This window comes from Chenopodium album, chromosome 3, assembly GCF_948465745.1.
Source record: "Chenopodium album chromosome 3, dcCheAlbu1.1, whole genome shotgun sequence".
NCBI lineage: Eukaryota > Viridiplantae > Streptophyta > Magnoliopsida > Caryophyllales > Amaranthaceae > Chenopodium > Chenopodium album.
In genome coordinates this window covers 6164588-6181609 of record NC_137836.1, presented here as the reverse complement: position 1 = coordinate 6181609, position 17022 = coordinate 6164588, and the positions used below count along the sequence as shown (strand labels likewise).

Here is a 17022-nt window from a genome sequence, read left to right as displayed (position 1 = left end):
AATGTGCATAATAATGAGTCATAGAAACATTACTCATAGTTGCAAACCAATACTCAAATTCATTGACATACCAGGAACTATCACACAATTCCTAACCAAATCAACTAGTCAAGCACTATATTCACAAGTAGTTTGGAAAAATTGACTCATGCTAGAGCATCTAAGAGATCAAACTTCAAATCATGATCAACAAATCCACAATGCTAATCATCATATGCCAAGAATTAAAACAATATTTTCCAAGTATGGGGCACAGGGAAGCATGATTTACAATTCATTGGAACGTATTTATGGATTTTTTTTTCAATTTTTTTTTGTATTTTTCATATAAGAAAGCAATAAAACTAACCTAGAAAGCAATAAATCTAATCAAAGAAAACACACCAAAAATAAAATAAAAGGGAAAAAGAAAGATACCAAATCCAAAATCTCCCCCAAGCCAGAATCAGACAATGTCCTCATTGGCTCGGGAATTAGCCCAGTTGGCTTATCCTCATCACCCTCATCCATGGAGCCGAATCCTCCACCGCTACCACCTGCACCAAAAGAGCTACCACCAAAATAGTTAGGCTGAAACCCCCCCAACCGGTCCCCCAAAAGGTATGTCCTGGCCGTACCAATAAAAGATGAATAGTCACTATAAATACCAACGACAGTGGGATCTCTATCGTACCCCTGGGGTGGGGGCTGAAACCAATCAGGGTAAATAGCATCGTCAGGAATATTGCCCCGACGAGCATAATCATCATACATCGGATACAGGGCTCTACCCTGGTGTAGACACCCATTTGTGTCTCCCCAAAACCAAACCCAATGATGAGTACCTTTCGCGTCGAATCATAATCGAATGAATTGAAAGTGTGGAAAGTTTAGTGTTGCGGATAATTTTAATTTCTTTTCTATTCTCTCTGTTTTTTTGAAAACTTATTTTAAGAAAACAGCAAATCCAGTTTGGTTGGTCCATGATATGGGTCCAATAGTAGTGTAGTTGGATGGGGCTTGACAAGAGCTTTCCAACGATATATTATAAGCCCAATTCCAATGAATATTGAGGAAGTTATGGCCAATTTACTAAACTGGTCCCGATTTGAGCCTTATATGCGGCCCAATGATCTAGGAGAGGGCCTAATATAGATTTATCATTCCTAATACAATTAGGAATGGTTTTAGTCTTCTAGATTCTTCTAGAAGGTTCTTTTCATTCCTAATTCAATTAGCATTGATAAATTGACTTTTGTTGACTTTTCAGAGTTTTAATTAAAATCAAAGAGCATTTTTGAGGAAAAATAAGATTTTATCCTTCCGTACGGCAATTTTTATCTGATTTTAAGAAAACGCGTAATTTTCCAGGTCAGCGCCAAACGCCAGCTGTAGCGCCTGGCGCTACGCTTGGCTACGCTTGGCGCCTGGCGCTAACGTTGACGCCTGGCGCCAACAGCCAGCGTTGGCGCTGGTTCTGTTTTTTTGTGCGCCAGACTCTGTTTTGATATTTTTATCTTTTTGGCTGGTTTTTTCTATAAATAACGTCGTAAAAACTCCGTTTTCATTCACCAGTATTCACCTACAACCAGTTTCGCATTCACAATTATCAATTCTCTCCCATTCTCTTTAATCATTCACCAACTCTCATCAAGATTTTCTTGATTCTCTTTTTCTCTCTTTTTCTAAACTAGCTTTTTATATACAAAATTCCTCATTCGCAAGATCTAGAAACACTTAGCCATATTCGAAGTTGCCTTCGCCCTAGACGTGAAAGGTTTAATTTCTGAGGGTTTGGTCCCAAATCTCTTTTAATTATTTAATTAATTGTTTTGATTTTATATTTTCCTTGAAGTTACTAACGTGTGTATTTTGTTATTAGAAAGAGGTACGAGGCATCAAAGTAAGTACTTTAATGGTTTAATTGATGTTATGATGTAGAAATCATGTTTAGATTGTTATTTTGATTCCTAGTATCATGTCTAGGGTAACTTTAATATCAAATATGCTTATTATGATTCCTGCGATGGTTCCTATGTCCTTACTAATATTTATGATTGATAGTATCATGTTAGGGGTTAAAGATTTGATTTTTATTGCTTAGTGACATGCTAGGGTTTGTTATTAATCTTATTAGTATCATGCCTAGGATCTTGCTATGCTTTAACATGATTATTACTATTATTAATATGATTGTTATTATGATGATTATTATTATGATTATACTTTATGATTTATGATTATAATTGTTATAACTATTATGATGATTATTTTTAATTATGATTGTTATGATTATAATTTTATTTTTATGTTGCTTGATATTTATTTCTTATTGCTTGATCACGCCTTTTATGCATGCTTAAAGGGAATTTGTACTTGTAATCACGTTTAATAAGATAATTAATAATCTTGTTTAGGGTTAATGTGATTATATTTCAAGTGATCGCTAATAATAGTTTATTTGTGCATTAATATTCAACCAACATAGATAAACAGGTTTAGGGTTAATCCTATTGATTGAATGTTAGTCAGAAAGCGCACATGAATACGATCAGAATAAAGTAGAGGCCTATTATTAGGGCAGGTTCAATCTCTTTTAGGTTGGATTTGTACCTTCATCCCCGAACCCTTATTTGGTTCAAGACCTTATGGAGTTGACGATCTCTTGGATCGTTAAGGGGTGTAACCTTCACCCTGTGAACGGTTTACAAGTTCCTAAAACTTGTTGGCGACTCTTTTGCTCTATCTTCTTCCCTTTTGGACGCCACCGTACTTTAGTGTATGATCACAGTGGGGTTCAAGCTAGGGGTTAACGCTTGAATTATTCCCTACACCTGGTTCCTCTCAAGGTACCCTAATCGCTGGTCAAGGGAGCCTACCATCCTCCTAAGGTCGCCATGTGAATGCTCTATACGTCCTATGGCCTGACCTATACTCTGAAGATCCCAAACTGTCTCAGAGTTGCTATGGGGAGGAGGTGGTGCTGCATGAGACATGCGAGGTGGTGAAACCAGTACCTCAGGCTCAGGCTGGGGTGGTGGAACTGGTGGTGGGACTGGTGCACTATTAAAATTCGGCTAAATTGCGACCGTTTTTCTACGACCGTCTGAAAAACGGTCGCAAAATATGAAATTTGCGACCGTTTTTTATGCGGTCGCAATATTACGACTGCTTTGACAACGGTCGCAAATTTGCGACCGTTTTGCGACCGTTTTCTGCTTTTAAGACGGTCGCTAGGATGTTTTAACAATTAAAAATATTTCTAAATTAAAATAAATCGTTTACGACCGTCAAAGACGGTCGTAAATGTCATAATCTGCGACCGTCCATGAGACGGTATCATAATCTGCGACAGTCAAAGGCGGTCGTAAATGTCATAATCTGCGACCGTCCAAGAGACGGTCGTAAATTTCATAATCTGCGATCGTCAAAGACGGTCGTAAATGGCATAATCTGCGACCGTCTAAGAGACGGTCGTAAATGTCATAATCTGCGACCGTCAAAGAGATGGTCGTAAATGTCATAATTTGCGACCGTCAAAGACGGTCGTAAAAAGCTTTTTTTTTTTTAATTAAAAAAATTCAGGTATAAATACTCACCCATCTCACCTCAGCCCTAATTTACTAACCCTAACAGCCGCCCCTCATTTTCACGCCTCTCTCCTCTCATTTTCTCTCCCCTCTCTCTCTTTTCTCTTCTTCTTTCCCTGACCTTTCCCCTTCTCTTTCCCCTTCTCCCCGATCTCTTTCCTCTTCTTTTTCTGCTCCTCCCTCCGTCTAGGCAATAAAGAATCCTTATTCAACGAGAAGCAAACGAATTATGGTGTTAATGGTCAAATTCGACCATAAAAATTCCAGATCTTGAGTTTTTGTGGTCAAATTCGACCATATGAAACATTAGAGGAAAAAATATTGACAAAGGTAGTTTAATTTATGTTTGTTTTCGATTTATGAGGGTTTTATTTCATTTTTGTTGGAATTTTCGTTCGAATTTGTTGGTTTAATTGTTGTGGGTTTATTTTTTTTTGGGTATAATTATTGGGTTTAATTTTTGGGTGATTTTTTTGTTTGATTTTTGTTAATATTACAAAGTATGTTTGATTTTCGTTTCGAATTTTGGGTTGATTATTGTTAATTTCATTTCGGTTTTGATTTTTTTTGTTGATTTTGGTTTGATAATTGTTTTATTTTCGATTTTGTGGTTTATTACTTTTATTTATTCGAATTTCCATGTGTTATTCATTCGAATTTTGCTGTTTTTTTTTTATTTTCCGTTGAATTTTTGTTTAGATTTTTTTATTTTTTTTTGGGTTTGATTTTATCCGTGTTTGGGTTAATTTTTGCTGGTTTGTTTGGTTTTGTTATTTTTGGGTTTCATTTTTGTTCATTTCAATTTTGTTAATTTTGTTTGATTTTTATGTTTGAATATTTCGTTCTTTTTGGGTTTATGTTTGATTTTGTTTAATTTCAATTTGGGTTTTTTTGGGTTTGATTTTATCTGTGTTTTGGGTTGATTTTTGTTGGTTGAATTCAACCATATTTGATTTTTGCTTGTTTTTTTTCTTGGGTTTCATTTTCGTGGTGGCTGGTTCGGATTGTCGAGGTGATTGGGTGGTGTTTTCGAGGTGTTTGGTTGGTGGGTAAAGGTGGTTGGTGGGTAAAGGTGGTTGGCTGGGAAGATGCAGTGGTGGAGTTGGCTAGGGTGGTGGGGGGCGTGGTTGTGAAGAGCAGGGATAGGGGTGAATTTTTTTTTTGTTTTTTTTTTAAATTTTAGCGACGGCTAAAAGCGGTCGCTAATTTCCAAAATTGCGACCGTTGCTTTTACCGGTCACAATTGTTTATATTTACGACCGTTTTCTTTGCGGTCGTTGAAATTAATAAAAACGATCGCAATAAATTTTCGACCGTCAAACAGTCGTAAATTTTTTTTTTTTTTTGCGACCAAGTAAATAACGACCACCCCTTTACGATCGTTGACGGTCGCAATTATAAATTGCGATCGTTTTTGCTATTTTCTGCGACCGTTAGAGGTGGTCGAAAAAACCTTAATTTTTAGTAGTGGTGGTGCTTACCCCCTAGCGTGGGTAACTACTAGGTCATACGTGTAAGACTCTTGCCTAGGGGGAAAAACGGTCAACTCGGGATTAGGCAGGGGAAAGATAGGCAATGGTTGTTCCGTCCCTGTCCTAATGCACCAATGGGGTACTCTCTGGCTATCCAACTGACAGGCTCAAGTCGTAATCACCCAATAAAAAATAATACCTAAATCCACTAACTATGTAGATAGGGAAGAAGGGTCGAACCACAGGGAAACAAGTTAATTTATTTCTAATTAATTAAAAGCAATCTAAATTATCAAGTGACCAAATTATTATTATAAAGATAACTAAACTACTAAGAGTAAGAGTAGGAAGGAATAAAAGTAAGAGGGAATTTAATGAAATAAAAGCCTAGGGCATAGGTTCACCAATAAACAATATTCCAGGGTAAAACATAATAATCAATCATCAATGCATCAATTAATCAGATCATAAAGGGCTTTCGCTACGTATTACAATCATAGAGTTAATTTACCGGTATTAAATCTCATCTCTCGAATCTCTACTTAACCTATAAATTAGTCCGCCTATTGAAACTAAGCCTAAACATCAATTGTCATCTATCGAATCAATATTGCTAAACTCATGCAATTAAACCAGGCCTAATCTAATTGCATAGCATTAAAACAATCAATAGGAAAATAATTAAGCATTGACAATCAACAATCATAAATTACCCCTTCATATTATTTATTGGATCCCCATAAACCCTAGAAATAGAACTACTCACACATAATTAAATCTAAACTAAACAAAGCAATTAAATAAGCCATAAGAGAATAAAGAATTAAAATTGCTGAAATTAATAGAGAAGAAATCGTTACCAAAATCAATGGAACAAGAGAGAAAGAATTATAAAGTTGAGTCAAGAACAAGAGTTGAGAGAATTATAAAGAGAGAAAATAATCTAAGTAGAGAGAGAAAGTCTAAGAAAGAAGGTAAACCCCCAAAAATTAAGCACTAAAATCGTACTTAAAACAACTCTAAAACAATCCTAATTCGAAACTAATAATTCGGCAAAACAGGTCCCTCAGAAACACGCGCTCGATCGGGCCCGCCTTTTTCTTCGTATCTCTCCTGGGCAGCTGCGCCCGATCGAGCTAACGCTCACCCGATCGGGCGCGCCTTGCTCGATGCACCTTATTGCTCGCCCGCCCGATCGGGCGTAAGCTTGCCCGATCGGGCCCGGTTACTTCTTCGAGGCTTGGACTTCGATTGGGCTTGATTCTTCGGCCCAATCCGGATTTCCTCTTCGGGTCTTGAATACTTGGTCCAAATGCCCCGGTATCACACACCGAGCCCTTAATCACCGGCTCTAACCGGTCTTGGGCTTCAAAGATGGCCGTGTTCTCCTAATGTTCGTAGTTGCTGCATGAAAACCCGGGAAAACGCTTCAAAAGTGCAATTTCCTACAAAACCCAAGCAAAACTACAAAAACACTAGAAAACACCAATTAGTAACAAAAGTGGCTCTAAAGAGCCAAAAACACTACTAATTATGACCAAGGGATGGGGGTAAAATACTATATAAATTAGACACATCAAACTCCCCCAAGCCAAACCTTTGCTTGTCCCTAAGCAAAGAGCTCATCAATGAACATATAAAACACGCTTCATCCCAAATAAAAAAAAATCAAGCACAAACGATTCAAGACAAATCTAATGAACATGCTTCAATGTCAATCAATTTCATTCATCTAATCGCTCTTCCTTCCCAACAATTGTCAAGTAGAGCAAACCACATGAGCATATAGAATTCAAGACTAGTGCTCACACACTCAACTCTCATTTATGTGGTGAGTAAAAGATGTACTCGATCGCTCTCGAACCAACTCCTTTAATGTGAACAATGCCCTCCCAACTCACACTCTCGTATGTTTACAAATATGTACACTCAACCTACTACTCGACTCGAAATATGTCAAATCATAACTTACATTGATAAAAAAAACACTTTTACATTCATACAACTCTATGCACAAAGGTCAGAAGGTCTTTAAAGCTTGCAATGTAAGGCTAGGGTAAAGGGTAGGATAAATTTAGGAAAATGTGAGACTAAAGCCATGCTTAATGGAGCCATATCCTAACAAAACCGAAGGTCAAGAACAAGTAATGACCAAACCATCTCCAATCACAACTTAACTCCACAAAAGTTCACCAAACAATCCCATACATAACAACAATCCCAACACTTACACATCCACTCACAAAAATATGATAATAAAGAATTAGAGTGAATTAAAACGAACTTTGAACTCATTCTTTTTCTTTTCTTTCTTATTTTTTTTCAAACTTGAACTTTTTTTTATTTGAATTTTTTTCTCTTTTTCTTCTTGAGCAACCTTCACATAGAACATTGGAAACAAATTTTTTTTCTTTGCTCTTTTTTTTTTCTTTTTATCTCACATTGGTAAATTTCAACTTTGAAACACAAACTATCAACATTTTTCCAATCACAATATCAAAAGAATAATCACTCTTATTTTATTCCAACATTGTGCAAATAAAGTGCACATCACAACTCCCTCACCTCACCAACTAATAGCTCCCCAAAGCCAAGATTGGGACTAGTAACCAATGTGGCTCATATAGGCTTGTAATGTAGCTAAATAATCAATAAAAAGGGCACAAGCAACAACATGGGTAGCAAGAAGGGAACAAATGTATCTAATATCGTCTGAAGGCTACCTAAAAGAACAAATGCCTTCGTCCTCCTCAATGTGCATAATATTGAGCCATACAAACATTACTAATAGTTGCAAACCAATACTCAAATTCCTCGACATACCAGGAACTATCACACAATTCATAATCAAATCAACTAGTCAAGCACTATATTCACAAACGGTTGGCAAAATTGACGCATGTTTAGGCATCCGAACAATTAAACTTCAAATCATGATCAACAAATTCACAAAACTCATTATCAAATACCAAGAATCAAAACAATATTTTCCAATTATGGGACACAAGGAAGCATGATTTATAATTGGGGTGATGGGTGGGGTGGTGGTGAATGGTGAGCCTCTTGAGCCTCTCCTTGACCATTTAACTCAAAGGTGTATGAAGGCTTTCCCTTCTCAAATTTGGTCAAGGTGGGGTTGGGTAGCGTAAAAGCTTAGTCTCTCCTACCCGACTCTCGGTGGACTATCCACCATGTCTCACCTCCCATGGGTTGAACCCAGTTAAGGCCTCCTAGGTAAGCTAGGTCCATAAGGGTAGAACCCTCTACTTTCCTATGGCCGGTCGGGGTCCAACATAAGTGTTTTACCGCAATGTGGGTAACCAACCCCCCAAAATAGATAGGCTCCCTAGACCTACCCCCCTCGGTCGCATTGGCCGCCCTTTGGAAGTGTTGGCTTATCCTATGCAGTATGTTTAATTTTTCAGCATTAGGGATCATGTAGGAGGCCAACAACTCAAGCTCATCCCTCCTAACATTTGCCGGCTCGTGCCTCCCAAAGGTTGTGAGACCGACAAACCTTTGCCAAAACTTTGGGACGGGATGTTGAATCCACGTCCCCTTGGCATGTTGGAGTTTGGTTAAACCCTCCCCGGTGAGTCTTCTATAGACCACGACAATGTGGTCTTGAGAGGGTTCAATGTGTTTATCCGATTTAAGCTCAAACAATTTTCCAAATTCTTTTAAATTCAAACGCACATCATTGTTAAGCAATCGGAATTGAACATGAGTAATCAAAGCATTAGTTTTAATCACATTGAAACTAGAAACAAATTCCGAAGTTAAATAGTCATAAGTGTCATAATGCATTTGAAAAAATCCACTCATTCCAATACCCTTGAATAATTTTTCTACCGGTTTATCAAGTCCTAATCTAGACAAAGTAGAGTGATGAACAAAACGTGTAGAGATTACCTGCCTCTCAATGAGGTTAAGCATCCTAGTTCGTTGCTCAGTTGAGGTGATTACCACTTCGTTCCATCCCGGAATTTGGAGTTCCGGGTCAACCATTGGTTATTGTTTTCGCCTCGAACCCTCACCCCTTTGTTTCCTTGATCTTTTGGAAGCCATTTTAGTGAAAAATGTAGGATTTTGAAGCTCTCTCTCTCTTAGGTTTTTGAGAAATCTTGAGAGAAAGTGGTAGAAATTTAGTGGAGAATGTAGAGGAAGGTGAAAGGATGAAGAATATGTAAAAATTTTGGAGTTTTGGTGGATGGATTTGAGGAGATCTTGGAAAGAAAGTGAGGTTGATGGTATGAAAATGGAGGTTTTAGAGAGAGAAAGTGTGAATGAAGAAGAAGAAGTAAGAAGGAAAAAGAAAAGAAGGGAGGAGAAAAGAACTAAAAGGGGGACGACTAATAGGCCCGCTCGATCGGGCGCGAACTCGAAGAAAATTTTCGCCCTTTGTTCTCCCGACAAATTTTTTTTCTTCACTCGATTTCTTCAAAAATCCGCCCGATCGGGCGAATTTCCCTTAATTTTTCTTCGTCACTTGTGCGCCCGATCGGGCGAAATAAAACTCCGAAATTTCTTCACTTGCGCGCCCGATCGGGACTCCTTGCTCGATCGGGCGTATTTATGCTCGATTTTGACCCTTAGGTGTGTGCCTGATCGGGCGACCTCCACCCGATCGGGCCCGTGCCGAGCTCGGAATGCTTATTCTTCTAACTTTTTTTCTCTTTAAATTTCCTTACTTGTTGATCTAATACCTGTACAAAAACACTTTGGAAAGGTAAAATTGCACTCTCCTCACCTTTCTAAAAAAAATAAAAATAAAATAAAGGAAAAACTAGTCTAGAAAGCAAGAAATACGGGTTGCCTCCCGCAAAGCGCTGGTTTATCTAGGTCCCGCACGACCCTCTTACCACATTGAAGCTCAAGATGAACCGGAACCGCTTAGGTGAAGTAGTTCAACCGCACCAATCATATCCCCCTCATGATATAGCTTAAGTTTTTGGCCATTAACCTTGAACTCATTACCATGCTCATCGAATAACTCCACAGAACCAAATTTGTTAGCCCTTTTTACAGTAAAAGGACCCAACCACCTTGGCTTTAAATTTCCTGGGAATAGTTTAAGTCTAGAGTTGAACAACAACACTTTATCACCCTCTTTGACCTCTATCGGAAGGATCATCTTGTCGTGCCATCTCTTTGTCTTCTCCTTGTAGACACGAGCACTATCATAGGCCGTTAACCTAAACTCATCAAGTTGGTTAAGTTGAAGTAACCTCTTTTCTCCTGCTAGTTTAGCATCCAAATTGAGCTCCTTAATAGCCCAATATGCCTTATATTCTAATTCCACCGGAAGATGACATGCTTTACCGTACACGAGTCTATATGGAGTAGTACCTATCGGGGTCTTAAACGCAGTTCTGTATGCCCAAAGGGTGTCATCCAACTTATCGCTCCAATATTTCCTTGATTTTGACACCACCTTCTCTAGAATGGCCTTGATCTCATGGTTGGAAACTTCAACTTGGCCACTAGTTTGGGGGTGGTAGGCTAAACCTGTCCTATGGTAAACACCATACTTTTTGAGGAGGGTGTCTAGCTTCTGCTTATGAAAGTGAGATCCTCCATCACTGATTATAGCTCTAGGCACTCCAAATCTTAGAAAGATGGTCTTCTTGAAAAGTCTGTGGACCACCTTGGCATCATTAGTAGGAGTGGCAATGGCCTCAACCCACTTAGATACATAGTCAACGGCGACAAGTATATAGCGGTTCCCATTTGAAGAAGGGAACGGTCCCATGTAATCAACACCCCAAACATAAAAAATTTCAACTTCTAGAATCCCAGTTTGAGGCATCTCATGCCACCGCGAGATGTTTCCAGTCCTCTGGCAAGAATTACAAGCTTGCACGCAAGTGTTAGCATCCTTAAACATAGTAGGCCAATAGAAACCTGACTCATTAATCTTGGCCACTGTTTTGGTGGGGCCATGATGTGCTCTATAAGGTGAGGTGTGGCAACTAGTAAGCACACCGTGAACTTCCCATTCAGGAACACACCTGCGAAATAATAATCCATCTGCACACTCACGAAACAAAAAAGGATCATCCCAAAAATAATGTTTAACATCAGAAAGGAATTTCTTTTTCTGCTGGTAGGACAAGTCAGGAGGTAGAGTACCACCCACTAAATAGTTAGCAAGATCAGCATACCAAGGGTGTTGCTCTACACCTGCATACAGGTTGTCATCAGGGAAAGAATCATCTATAGGAAGAGAATCCTTACCCTCATCATACCTGATATGTGACAAGTGGGCTGCCACTACGTTCTCTGCTCCCTTTTTATCCTTTATCTCAATATTGAAATCCCGGATTAAAAGAACCCAACAAAGTAGCCTAGGATTTGATTCTGCCTTGGCTATCAAGTACTTCAAAGCTGCATGGTCAGTAAAAAAATAACTTTAGAACCAACAAGATACGATCTAAATTTTTCTAAAGCATAAATCACAGCAAGAAACTCCTTCTCTGTGGTGGCATAGTTGACTTGGGATTCATCCAAAGTTTTACTTGCATAATAAATAGCATGCAAAAATTTGTTCTTTCTCTGTCCGAGCACATCTCCTAGTGCAAAGTCACTTGCATCACACATAATCTCGAAAGGAAGATTCCAATCGAGAGCACATATGATGGGTGCCGATATCAAAGCCTGATTTATCTTGTTAAAAGCCTCAAGACACTCGTCAGTAAAAATAAAAGGGGCATCCTTGAGTAAAAGCTGAGTTAGTGGTTTAGCAATTTTAGAAAAATCTTTGATAAAGCGACGATAAAACCCCGCATGACCTAAGAAACTTCTAACTCCCTTAACATTAACTGGGGGAGGTAATTGCTCAATCACTGAAATCTTAGCTTTGTCTACTTGTATACCCTTATCAGATACAATATGACCCAGAACTACTCCCTCTGTCACCATAAAGTGACATTTCTCCCAATTTAGCACCAAATTGCATTATTCACATCGTTTCAAAATTTTAGCGAGATTTATTAAACATGCATCAAATGAAGAACCATACACGCTAAAATTGTCCATAAAGACTTCCATAATAGACTCTATGAAATCAGAAAAAATGCTCATCATGCAACGTTGAAAGGTAGCGGGGGCATTACATAAACCAAAGGGCATCCTACGATATGCAGAAGTACCATAAGGACATGTAAATGTAGTCTTTTCCTGATCTTCAAGGTGAATTAGAATTTGGAAAAATCTCGAATACCCATCCAAATAGCAAAAGAACTTATGATTAGCTAACCTTTTAAGCATTTGATCTATAAAGGGAAGGGGGAAGTGGTCCTTTTTAGTGGCGATATTTAATCTACGATAATTAGTGCACATACGCCACCCTGTAACAGTTCTAGTGGGAATCAATTCATTTTTCTCGTTTATAATCACAGCCATCCCACCCTTCTTAGGCACCACCTGTACAGGACTTACCCACTTAGAGTGAGAAATAGGATAGATAATACCTGAATCAAGTAATTTCATAACCTCTTTCTTGACTACTTCTTGCATATTAGGATTCAACCTTCTCTGGGGTTGAATGCAGGGCTTATAGTTATCCTCTAGATGTATCATGTGCATACAAAAATCAAGGCTAATACCCTTAAGATCATCAATATTGTACCCAATTTCTCTTTTATGGGTTTGAAGAACCTCTAGAAGGTGGGAAGTTTGTAGGTCATCAAGTGCAGTACTGATGATCACAGGGTATAGTTCCTGCTCATCAAGAAAAATATATTTTAAATGAGAAGGGAGAGGTTTTAGTTCAGGTTTCTTAACCTTTGCAGGTTTTGATTCCTGAACTAAATTTACTACCTTCATGGTCTCTTTGGGGTCTAACTCTTTTAGAGAAAGAGCTTTTTCAATAGCATTTATCTCATTACCCCAGACGCTTGCATTATCTGCAGATAAATTTCCACAAATAATTTCCTCCAAGGGATCCCTTGCAAGAACCTGTGGTAAGATATCATCACAAATATCATCCATTATATCAATCACATCAATAAAACAACAATTTCCCTCTAACATAGGTCCTTTCAAAACTTTCCCTTAATTAAAAGTAACATTATCATCACCAACAGAAAGGGTTAGTTTACCATTTTTGACATCAATAATGGCTCCTGAAGTATGGAGAAAAGGCCTACCTAATTGTAGGGAATATTTCAAGCATTACCCCTAGCTTGAACCCCATTGTGATCATACACTTAAGCATGGTGGCGTCCAAAGGGAAAGAAGATAGAGCAAAAGAGTCGCTAACAAGTTTTAGGAACTTGTAAACCGTTCACGAGGTGAAGGTTACACCCCTTAACGATCCAAGAGATCGTCAACTCCAATAGGTCTAGAACCCTGACTGGTAGTTCGGGGATGAAGGTACAAATCCAACCTAAAAGAGATTGAACCTGCCCTAATAATAGGCCTCTACTTTATTCTGATCGTATAAATGTGCGCTTTCTGACTAACATGCAATCAATACAATTACCCTAAACCTGTTTAATCTATGTTGGTTGAATATTAATGCACAAATAAGTCTATTATTGGCGACCACTTGAATTATAATCAAATTAACTCTAAACAAGATTATTAATTATCTTATTAAGCGTGATTACAAGTACCAATTCCCTTTAAACATGCATAAAAGGTGTGATCAAGCAATAACAATAAATATCAAGCAACAATAATAATAATCATAAATAATAATAATATTCATAATTATGTTCATGTTAAAAATAAAGCATAATAATAGCAAGATCCTAGGCATGATACCAACAAGATTAATAACAAACCCTAGCATGTCACTAAACAATAAGAATCAAAGCTATAGCCCTAACATGATACTAACATGAATATTAGGAAAGAAAATAGGAAGCATCGCAGGAATCACAATTGTCATATTTGATATTAAAGTTACCCTAAACATGATACTAGGAAGATCAAAACGCCCTAACATGACACTAGGAATCATAATAACAACCTAGACATGATTTCTATATCATAATAACAATGAACCAATTAAAGCACTTACTTGGATGCCTCGTACCTCTTTCTAATAACAAAATACACACGTTAGTAACTTCAAGGAAAATAATAAACAAAACAATTAAATTAAATAATTAAAAGAGAGATTTGGGACCAAACCCTCAGAAATTAAAACCTTTCACGTCTAGGGCGAAGGCAACTCCGAATATGGCTAGGTGTATCTAAGTCTTGCGAATGTGGAGTTTTGTATTTGAAAAAAGACTAGTTTAGAAAAGAGAGAGAATAATCAAGAATTTCTTGATGAGAGTTGGTGAGAATTCGTGAGAATTGGTGAATACTGATGATTGAAAACGGAGTTTTTAGGAAGGTATTTATAGAGAAAATCAGCCAAAAAGATAGAAAATCAAAACAGAGTTCTGACGCGTAAAACGAGGTTAGCGCCAGACGCTGACATTAGCGCCAGGCGCTAACGCTAGCGCCAGGCGCCAAGGTTAGCGTCAGGCGCTAATGCTGGCGTTTGGCGCTAACTAAAATATTGACGCGTTTTCTGAAATCAGATAGAAATTGCCGTACAGGAGGATAAAATCGTATTTTCCTCAAAAACATTCTTTTATTCTGATTAAAACTCTAAAAAAGGTCAACAAAAGTCAATTTATCAATGCTCATTGAATTAGGAATGAAAAGAACTTTCTAGAAGAATTTAGAAGACTAAAACCAATCCTAATTGCATTAGGAATGATAAATCCATATCAGGCCCTCCCTTAGATCATTGGGCCGCATATAAGGCTCAAACCAGACCCAGTTCAGTAATTTGGCCATAACTTCCTCAATATTCATCGGAATTGGGCTTATAATATATCGTTGGAAAGGTCTTTTCAAGCCCTATCCAACTACACTACTATTGGACCCATATCATGGACCAACCAAACTGGATTGGCTTTTTTTTCTTAAAAATAAGTTTTCAAAACAAAGAGAAGAGAAAAGAAATTAAAACTATCCGCAACACTAAACTTTCAACACTTTCACTTCATTCGATTATGATTCGACGTGAAAGGTACTCATCACTGGGTTTGGTTTTGGGGAGACACAAATGGGTGTCTACACTAATATAATGGGAATTTGTGTATCCTTAGCCATGTCTAAAACAACAAAATCAACAGGGATAAAAAATTTACCAACTCTGACACGGACATCCTCTAAAATACCTAAAGGGTACTTTACAGAACGATCTTCCATTTGCAAAGTTATATTAGTAACTTTCATATCACCCATATTAAGTTTAGCACAAACAGACGATGGCAAAACACTGACACTGGCACCCAAATCACACAAAGCTTTATCTATGAAAACATTTCCTATATGACAAGGGATAGAAAAACTACTAGGATCCTTTAACTTAGGAGGGGATTTATTTTGCAATAAAGCACTACATTCCTCTGTAAAAGCTACAGTTTCTACCTCATTAATAAAGGACCTTTTCCTAGTCAAAATATCTTTCATAAACTTAGCATATGCAGGAGCCTGAGTGATTAAATCAGTGAAAGGAACTGTTACCTGCAAGTTTTTCACAACCTCCAAGAACTTACCGAATTGTTTATCAAACTTACTCTTCAATTGTCTATTGGGGAATGGTAGTTTGATAACTGGGCTCTGTACATATCTTCCCATATCCTAAGATTTACCCTGCAAAGAAACATTAGAAGGGTTAGTATCTTTTTGTAGCCCTGCAGGGTTAGCAGGATTAGCGTTTGGTATAGAGGAATCATGATTAGGAACAGGTCCATCTTCCTTTGGCATAGGAGGTCCATCATAATGTGAACCACTCCTTAGAGTGATTGCATTGGCATGATCTGTGGGATGGATTGGTTGCGATGGTAGAGCTCCCTGCTGACGGGTTTGTAGGGTAGATGAAAGTTGCGCAATTTGATTATCCATGATTTTATTATGAGCTATAATTGAATCAATTTGTGCATCCCTACTCTCCATATGCTTTTGCATGTTTGTAAGCATTACTCTAATTTCTGTCATAGCAGGGTCAGAAGATGAGGAGGGTTGTGCTTGGCTTTTCTGGCCAGAATTCGGATGGTAATATTTCTGCTGTGGTGGAGGTTGCTGTTGTGGTTGTTGTGAAGGTGGAGGGTTTTGTACATTGGTACTCCGGTAAGAAAGATATGGATGGTTCCGGAGACCAGGATTATAAGAGTTAGCGTATGGGTTATTTTGCCTATAGGTTTGAAAGGCATTAACTTGCTCCATGAAACTCCTACAATCTTGCTCCGAATGCCCTACAATTCCACAATTTTCACAAAAATCTTCATTATTAGCAACAGCAGAAACATTAGCTACAGAGTTAGGAGTAACAGTAAGATTATCTAGTTTTTGACAAATAGATGTTAACAAAGCTCGCAAAAAGGATACGGAATCAACATTATGTTTTCTTTTGTTAGCAAACCCTGTCGAATTCCCGTATTGGAAATTGTGTATTGCCATATCTTCGATAACTTGTCCTGCATCTTCCACATTAAGATTCATGAATCTCCCACTAGCTGCAGAATCTAGAACTGATCTAGATGAATTTCCAAGTCCATTGTTGCCATTGTGCCAGATTATGGTCGGAACATTCTCTCTATAGATTCTTGAACCTCTCCCAAGCCTCATATAGAGTTTCATCGGCCTCTTGGGCGAAGTTCTAAATAACACTCCTTAGTATAGCTGTTCTCTCTATAGGGTAATATTTATTATAAAAATTCAAGGCAAGAGTTTCCCAGTCAGTAATACCAAGTGCAGTTCTATTCAAACCATTAAACCTTAATTTAGCTTTTCCACATAATAAAAAGGGAAAAAGAATCTCCCTGATTTGGTCCTGCGTGACCCCGGCTTGTCTAATGGTGTTGCAATATTGGCAGAAATCTGCAATGTGAAGATTAGGTTCTTCACCCTTAGCTCCACTAAATTGCTTCCTCTCTATCATGGTGATAAATTGGGGGTTTGATTTCAAA

General features: G+C 38.0%; 1 non-coding gene across 1 annotated transcript; it reads left to right on the top strand.

Annotated features, from left to right (window-relative positions):
- The first annotated feature begins 16626 nt into the window (after positions 1-16626).
- LOC145626057 (small nucleolar RNA R71) lies at positions 16627-16733 on the top strand. The gene has a single exon (XR_014110929.1). It is a non-coding gene; the product is annotated as a small nucleolar RNA R71 (small nucleolar RNA).
- The last annotated feature ends 289 nt before the right edge of the window (positions 16734-17022 follow it).